Here is a 6,534-nt window from a genome sequence, read left to right as displayed (position 1 = left end):
CACCTGGAACTCTGCCGGGGCCACCTGGCCCTGGGCTCCCTCCACACACCTATCACCCCATCCCGGGCCTGCAGTGGGGGACGTGAGAGGAACCGGGGGGGCTCTGGGAAGTGTGCACCTTGCCCGTGACCTCTGCCCTCTGCCCTCTGCCCCACTGTGTGCTCAGGAGGCTGGGCCAGTGGGGTGCGGGCTGACATTGCCCCTGTGTCAGGCCACCCCAGAGAGCCTAGGGATTGAATAAATAACTGTCGTGTTTATTAAAGAATAAATTTGGTGCCTAACGGAAGTGCTGTTTCTATACATAGAAAAAAAGATTTAAAATAAAAACCAAAAGAGTTTCAAAGGTGCTGTGGCATTAATTATTCATCTCTTGCTAATGAAAACATACGTTTGCAGGCAGCATGCCCCTCATGGGGTCTCAGGGCCCCCAGATAAGCCTGGCCAAGGGCAGGGGCCCTGGAGCGATGGCCGCAGTGTGGCAGACCTTTTGGGGCCGGGGCAGGTGGCCTGAGACTCGGTGTCCCCTTGTGTAAAATGAGGGGACCAGGTACCCACTCAAGGCTGTTTAGTGAACACCTACTGTGTGCCAGGCACGGCTGCTCTAGCACTCAGGACCCAGCAGGAGACAAAACAGACAGCCTGGCCTGGAGGAGTGAACAGTGGGTGCTGGTCATCAGGATCCCCACCCTTCCACAGTCTGGTCAGGGAGGCAGGGAGGGGTCTGACCTGGAGGGGGAGGAGGGAAGCAGGGATGAAGGCCCTTCATCCTGATCACATGATTCAGCCCCGAGGACAGTTGGGTGCATGTGCCACTGAGCTGGCCCGGCTGGGCCACGGGGCTGCGGCTCTTGAGGGAGAGACTGACCTCACTGAGCTGCAGCCCAAGGCCCTTCACTGCCCTGCAAGGCCCAGGGGACTGTGGCTGCAGTCCATGCTGCTGGCCTGCCCATGAAGTTACCCCTCGTGGGCTTCAAGTCTGCAGACTGCTGGCCCACCAGCTCGAACTTTTGCCCGGGAGGGGGCGTTACACCCGTGCCTCCCCTGGCAGCCTCAGACCCTGCTTGTCACCTGTTTCTACGTCCTGTGCTTGTCCCTTGTATCCATCAGATGGACGTGTTAAGCTGACGTAACAAACAGCCCCAAACCTTAAAGCAACAGAGGATGGTTTCCTTCTCCCATGAAACCCATGGTTGGCAGGGGACCCAGGTCTACATCATCTGTTGGCCCAGGCTGACGGGCAGCCACCACCCGGGACGTCACTGGATCCCGGCCGAGGGAGAGAGGTAACTTGCAGGCCTTGCACGCAGCCCAGCTGTGCTCCACCTGCTCCTGCTCACAGATTGGCCAGAACTGCACACAGGGTCACCTCGTCAGAAGGGCCAGCCTCCTGGGCGGGAAGGTGCTGATGGGAAATGCTTGGGGAGCATGACTCTGCCCTCCACAGGCCAGACAGCGTATCCAGCCCACCTGGTACAGAGGGTGGACCCAGGAGGCCCCGGCTGTCCTGCAGTGGCCAGCAGGTACTGACAGAAACCCCAAACAAAGCTGGGTTCAGGGCCCTCCACGGAGCCCCCACCTGTGGGGCCCTGGAGCTCTTGGATCCTGCTATCACCTAGGGCAGGAGGATCCCTGGGGATTTGTTTTTTTTTCCCATTCGTTCATTCAAAAACACCCCTGAGCCCCCAGCACCACGCAGCCTGAGCTCACACTGGGTAGGGTGGGTCCCCTGGAGGATAGAGGGCGCTAATCCCATTGGCCACCCCTCTGGGCCAAAGGGCCTGGGGGCCAGGAGAGGAGCATCTTCAAGCTGCACTCACAGCACAGGTGGTGCAGGTGGTGTCCATGGTGACGGCTCCCTGTGGAGATGAGATGTGGCCTTGGGCGGCAATGGAGGGGGACCCTGGAAGGGGCCTTTGAAGCTCTGCCAGCCGTAGAGTGGTGGTGGTGGGGGAGGAGGAGCCTGCCAGGGCCCTCTCCTGGTGCCCCTGTGCTGGGGCAGGCAGTGGCGTGGTAGCTATGACCTGCTGCCTGCTTGCGAGGACCTGACCCCAGGGTTCATATGCCGGGTGCCCCCCAAGGGCAGGTGGAGCCTTGCAGGTCTTGGCCCTAGGACGGCCCAGCTTAGCCTACAGAAAGCACGTCGGGCGCTTGCACAGACGCTTTCAGCCTATGAGCGGGTGAGAGTAGGCAGCCTGGCCCACTCTTCCTTCCGCCTCCCCTGCCCCAACCAACAGGTCTGACCTCGCTGGAAGCGTTGCTCAGCCCAGTATGGATTTCCTGTCTTCGCCGAGGCAATGTGCTGTGAGCAGGCGCTGAGCTGATGGCCGGCCCGGGGATGGTTTTCTGTTCTTGGGGGGAGGGCCGGGTGGGGGGAGCTGCCCAGAACTCAGGCTCCTCTTTCTGCCCATGACTCGGGGAAGCCTCACCCAACATGGGCACTGAGTGCCACCCTGCAGTGCAGGCAGCTGTCCAGCCCAGACCCCTTCCCGGCTAAGATACTCTGCCCATCCCCAGGGCACCACCGCAGAGCCCTTTCCAGAGCTGGGGTGACCAGGACACAACCTCTGAGCTTGGCGCACATGTGGCCTCATGTGGGGGACAGTGCAGTGGCAGCTTGCCCAGAGAGGGGCCATCAGCTGCCCAGCATCTTGCGACCAGGCCCCTGGGGGATGTGCCCCCCTGCACTTGAAGGCTGGGGTGCTGCGTGGGGACACGGGGTGAGAAAAGGGAAACTCTGGGCAGAGACCACAGTCGGGTGTCTGCCCAGGAGGGCTGACTCCATGACCTCACAGGTATGCCCACTCACGTAGCGAGTTCACGGATACACACACAAAACTTTCTGTGAAGACTGAAGTGAGGACAGCAGAAGCCTTGGGCAGGCATCGGAGCTGCTGCAGCGATAATTGGTCCCTGGTAATTGGGCCTGGCTCACCCTCTCCAAAACCAAAGGGCAACCACAGCCTGCAGCTTGGTGAGGGGGCTCTGAGAGCCCATCCCCACCCCACAGTGTTCTTGGGAGCTGTGGGGAGCCCCCGCAGCAGGAGCCTGGGACGTGGGACTGTGTGGTGTGGTCCCCGAGGTGGGGCATGCCCAGACCCCCCCAGCTCCCATGTCCCCAGATCCCCCAGCACAGCAGTGGTGGGGTAGGGGTGTAGATGGAGGGGAAGAGAGGGAGCCGCAGGCCAGGACCATGTGCCCATGGCAGGGAGACAATAGGGCTCCAGGCCTGGCTCGGGCCCTGTGAGGGTCTCGGGGACTCAGCCTAGGCCTGGGCAGGATCCATCACTCGCTGGACAGGCTGACCCAAGGCCCTGAGGCTGGCTGGGCTGCCCCACTCTCAGGGGCGGGGCCAGGGCAAGGGCCAGCTAGCAGGGCGTGGAACTTCCAAGGCCCTCAGCCCCAAGCTGCACAGAGAAGAATAACGGCTCTGCTGTTAAAACAATTTATTTTGTTCTCCAAGAGACTAACAGCTGTTTACAGTCAGCGTGTCTGAGCTGCTCCCTGGGGTGACTATTCTACCAGAGCCAGCCTCCCCTCGGCTTCCTGGCTTCATGTGTGAGGAAGGGCCCTGATGGGCCTGAGGCTCAGGAGGGGTGGAGGATGCCACAGGGGGCCAGGCCATGTCCTTTCGGGCCACTTCCATGACCCTGAGGCATCTCAGAACCCCCAGGTCCACTTCCCCTCAGCCGAGGCCTCTGGGAAGCGTCCTGGCGCGGACGGCACTCTGTGGCTTGGACTGCCTTGGGGAGAGTGTGGGGTGCAGCTGGGGAGTCGGGGAGGCCCTTCAAGACAGTGGGCTGTGAGCACTGGCCCAGAGGAGGAGGGAGCTTGCGCCCAGAGGGAGTGCAATGGGGGTGCAAAGGCCCGGGGTCCACGCTGGCCATGGCCAAGGCTCTTTTAGCTCCACAGCCTATACCTGCCATGAGGGCTACACAGCACCGCCCTCAACTGTGTGCATACAAGGTAAGTGCTCAAAAAATGCTTGCTGAATTTGGAAAGTGACAGTTGTGGAACATGGGACTGGGAAGCACGGGACCATGCATGCGCGGGGTCTCCTGCTGCCTGGAGCCCTGGGCTGCTCTCCGGGTGAGCCCTGTGCGCAATGGCCCCAGGTCACTCCCACCGCACTTGCTCCTGGGCTCATCTCCGGAGAGGCCCTAGGCTCTCAGGAGGCTCTGGGTGTGGACCCTGGCGGCTGGGCACCCGCCCCAAACCCGGCCAGCCCCTCTCACCACGCTCCCGGCTCACTGAAGTGGCTGCCCTTTGGGGCAGGGATTTGCCTGAGGTTCAGCAGCAGCTTGTAACCTTCATGCCAAGTGAACTGTGAACAACCCGCCACAAGGCAATGAGGGGCAAGTGAGCTAGGAACAGAAACCCTGGCCCCTCCAGGCCACCCTCGCTCCCTTAGCTGGGTGCAGGTACCCCACAGCTGGGTGGGTGGTTCCAAGGAGAAGGAGGGCGACACTGCAGACCTACCCAAGCCTGAGGGCAGCTGCTTGGGGTCAGGTTATGAGGTGGCCTCCTGCCCAGCACCGTGTCCCAGGGCTGAGCACCAGTGAGCGTCTGGAGCTGACAGTGCCCAGTGTGGGCTCGAGGGATGTTCCCAGGGCCGCGTGGTCAGGCCTGGGCAGCTCAGGGCTTGGGGGGTCCCTGGGCTGACGATACGTCTGCTGTCAGTAGTTGCTGTGGGCTGTGGGGCGATGGGAGGAGGCCTTAGGCTGGACGAGGGGAGACGCGGATACGCGATCCTCGGAAGAGGGTGGAGAGCTGGAGGGCTGGGTGACGTGTGGGCGCTGTGCTCTGTGCACTGTGCACACGTGTGCATACGTGAGAGTCCACGTGCACACGTGAGAGTCTGTGTGCACGTTCGGCAGGCCCCTCCCGGGCACGGCCCCTCCCGGGCACAGCCCCTCCCGGGCACGGCCCCTCCCGGGCACGGCCCCTCCCGGGCACGGCCCCTCCCGGGCACGGCCCCTCCCGGGCACGGCCCCTCCCGGGCACGGCCCCTGCACGCAGTGAGTTCCTTGGAGAGTGTGCACTGCTGGGCTGAGGAGGGCAGGTCCGGGGCCTTTTGGTGATTCCCTGAGAAGGTCTCCCTATCACCCCATTTCGCAGAAGAGAAAACAAGGCCTGGGTTGGTGAAATGGCCCCCAGGGTCCCCCAGCAGTGGGAGGCCAGGCTGTCGGCCCTGTCCAGCCTCCTTGCTGCCTCCTGTGCTCCTTTCGGAGCCTTTGTCTGTGCTTTCCCCAGCAGGCAGGAGGGCAGTTGATCCTGGGGCCTCTCGTGTCCTGCTGCTCAGGCCAGGTGCCCAGAGACCATAACCGTGCACGTTGGCTTGGCGCAGTGGCCTGAGCAGGGGAGGTCCAGGCAACGTCTGTGGTCCCAGGCTGTCCCCACCACACCTGGGATCCATGCCCCTCCTGTTCCGTGGCTCCCAGGGACCAGGAGCTACTGCGGCTGCACTGGCCTCTCGGCTCTGCCAGACATTGGTGAGCAAAGATTGTGCCGACGTTGACAGAATGGGCACCAAGCCGCGCACGTGGGCCCCGACAAGGCCCAATTAGAGGGGAAGTGTGGGGGCGAGGCAGGCTCGGCCAAGAGTGGGTGAGCCCTCAGGCCCAGCCTGCCAGGAGCGGCCACACGCGACCACCAGCTACCAGTGCCAGCGAGTGCACAGCACACCCTGCGGTGACAATGCTGGGCGCTGGAGAGGGAGCCTTTCTCCACAGGAGCCCACTTGGTACCACGCCTGCCAGACCCTCAAGCCAGTGTGTCCGAGTGAATTCTGGGTGTGGGACCTGGGTGCACAGACTCCAGCCAGGTGCAGAGGGGAGGTGGAGGGTGGGCACGGCGTCCCTGGGCGGACACAGGAGGACCAGGACCTCCTGTGGGCAGCCGCACTGGGGGCCAGGGACCCCCTCCTGCCCACTCAGCATTGCTGGGAAAGCGCTCAGGGGCTCAGAGCTCTCCCGGGTGCTGAGTGCCTCCTCATCTTTCTCCCTGGTGCCCCTGCCCAGCTACCCTCTGGGCACCATGCACGCAGCCAGCTCGCCAGCCAGTCTCAGTGACAGAGCTGTAATTGGGGAATTTCCTTATAAATGAAGAGTGGGCAACAGCGACCAGCCTGGACTGTGCCCTCATGGGCACGTGCAGCCATGTTGCTGGCGTTGAGATGTGAACGCTCTGGGAAGGTAGAGGCCTTGGCAGGGTCCCCGGCTGACCCCCTCCTCCCTCCATCCCCCTCCCACTGGCACCTCCCACAGACCTCCCACGCTGGAGGGGTGCACGAAGCAGCTCCTTGTGGCCTGTGGCCCCGACTCGGGCAAGGCCTGTCCTGCCCTGCACAGGGCCCAGGGAGGGGTCCTCACCCTGCCCCCAGCCTCGTGGCTGCAGCCTGTTCTGTGGAGACATCTAACCCTGATGCCCTCCACACTACCCTCGGGTCACTCTGTCTGTGTGCCCAGCTCAGCCCCTGCTGAGGTTGTCAGCTCTCTGTCCCCTCAGGCCCACCCTGCCAGCTCTGAGTCCCTATGG

The sequence above is a fragment of the Neophocaena asiaeorientalis genome, unplaced genomic scaffold (assembly GCF_003031525.2).
Source record: "Neophocaena asiaeorientalis asiaeorientalis breed wild unplaced genomic scaffold, Neophocaena_asiaeorientalis_V1.1 scaffold110, whole genome shotgun sequence".
In the NCBI taxonomy this organism is placed as follows: domain Eukaryota; kingdom Metazoa; phylum Chordata; class Mammalia; order Artiodactyla; family Phocoenidae; genus Neophocaena; species Neophocaena asiaeorientalis.
This window is presented reverse-complemented; position numbering follows the sequence as displayed.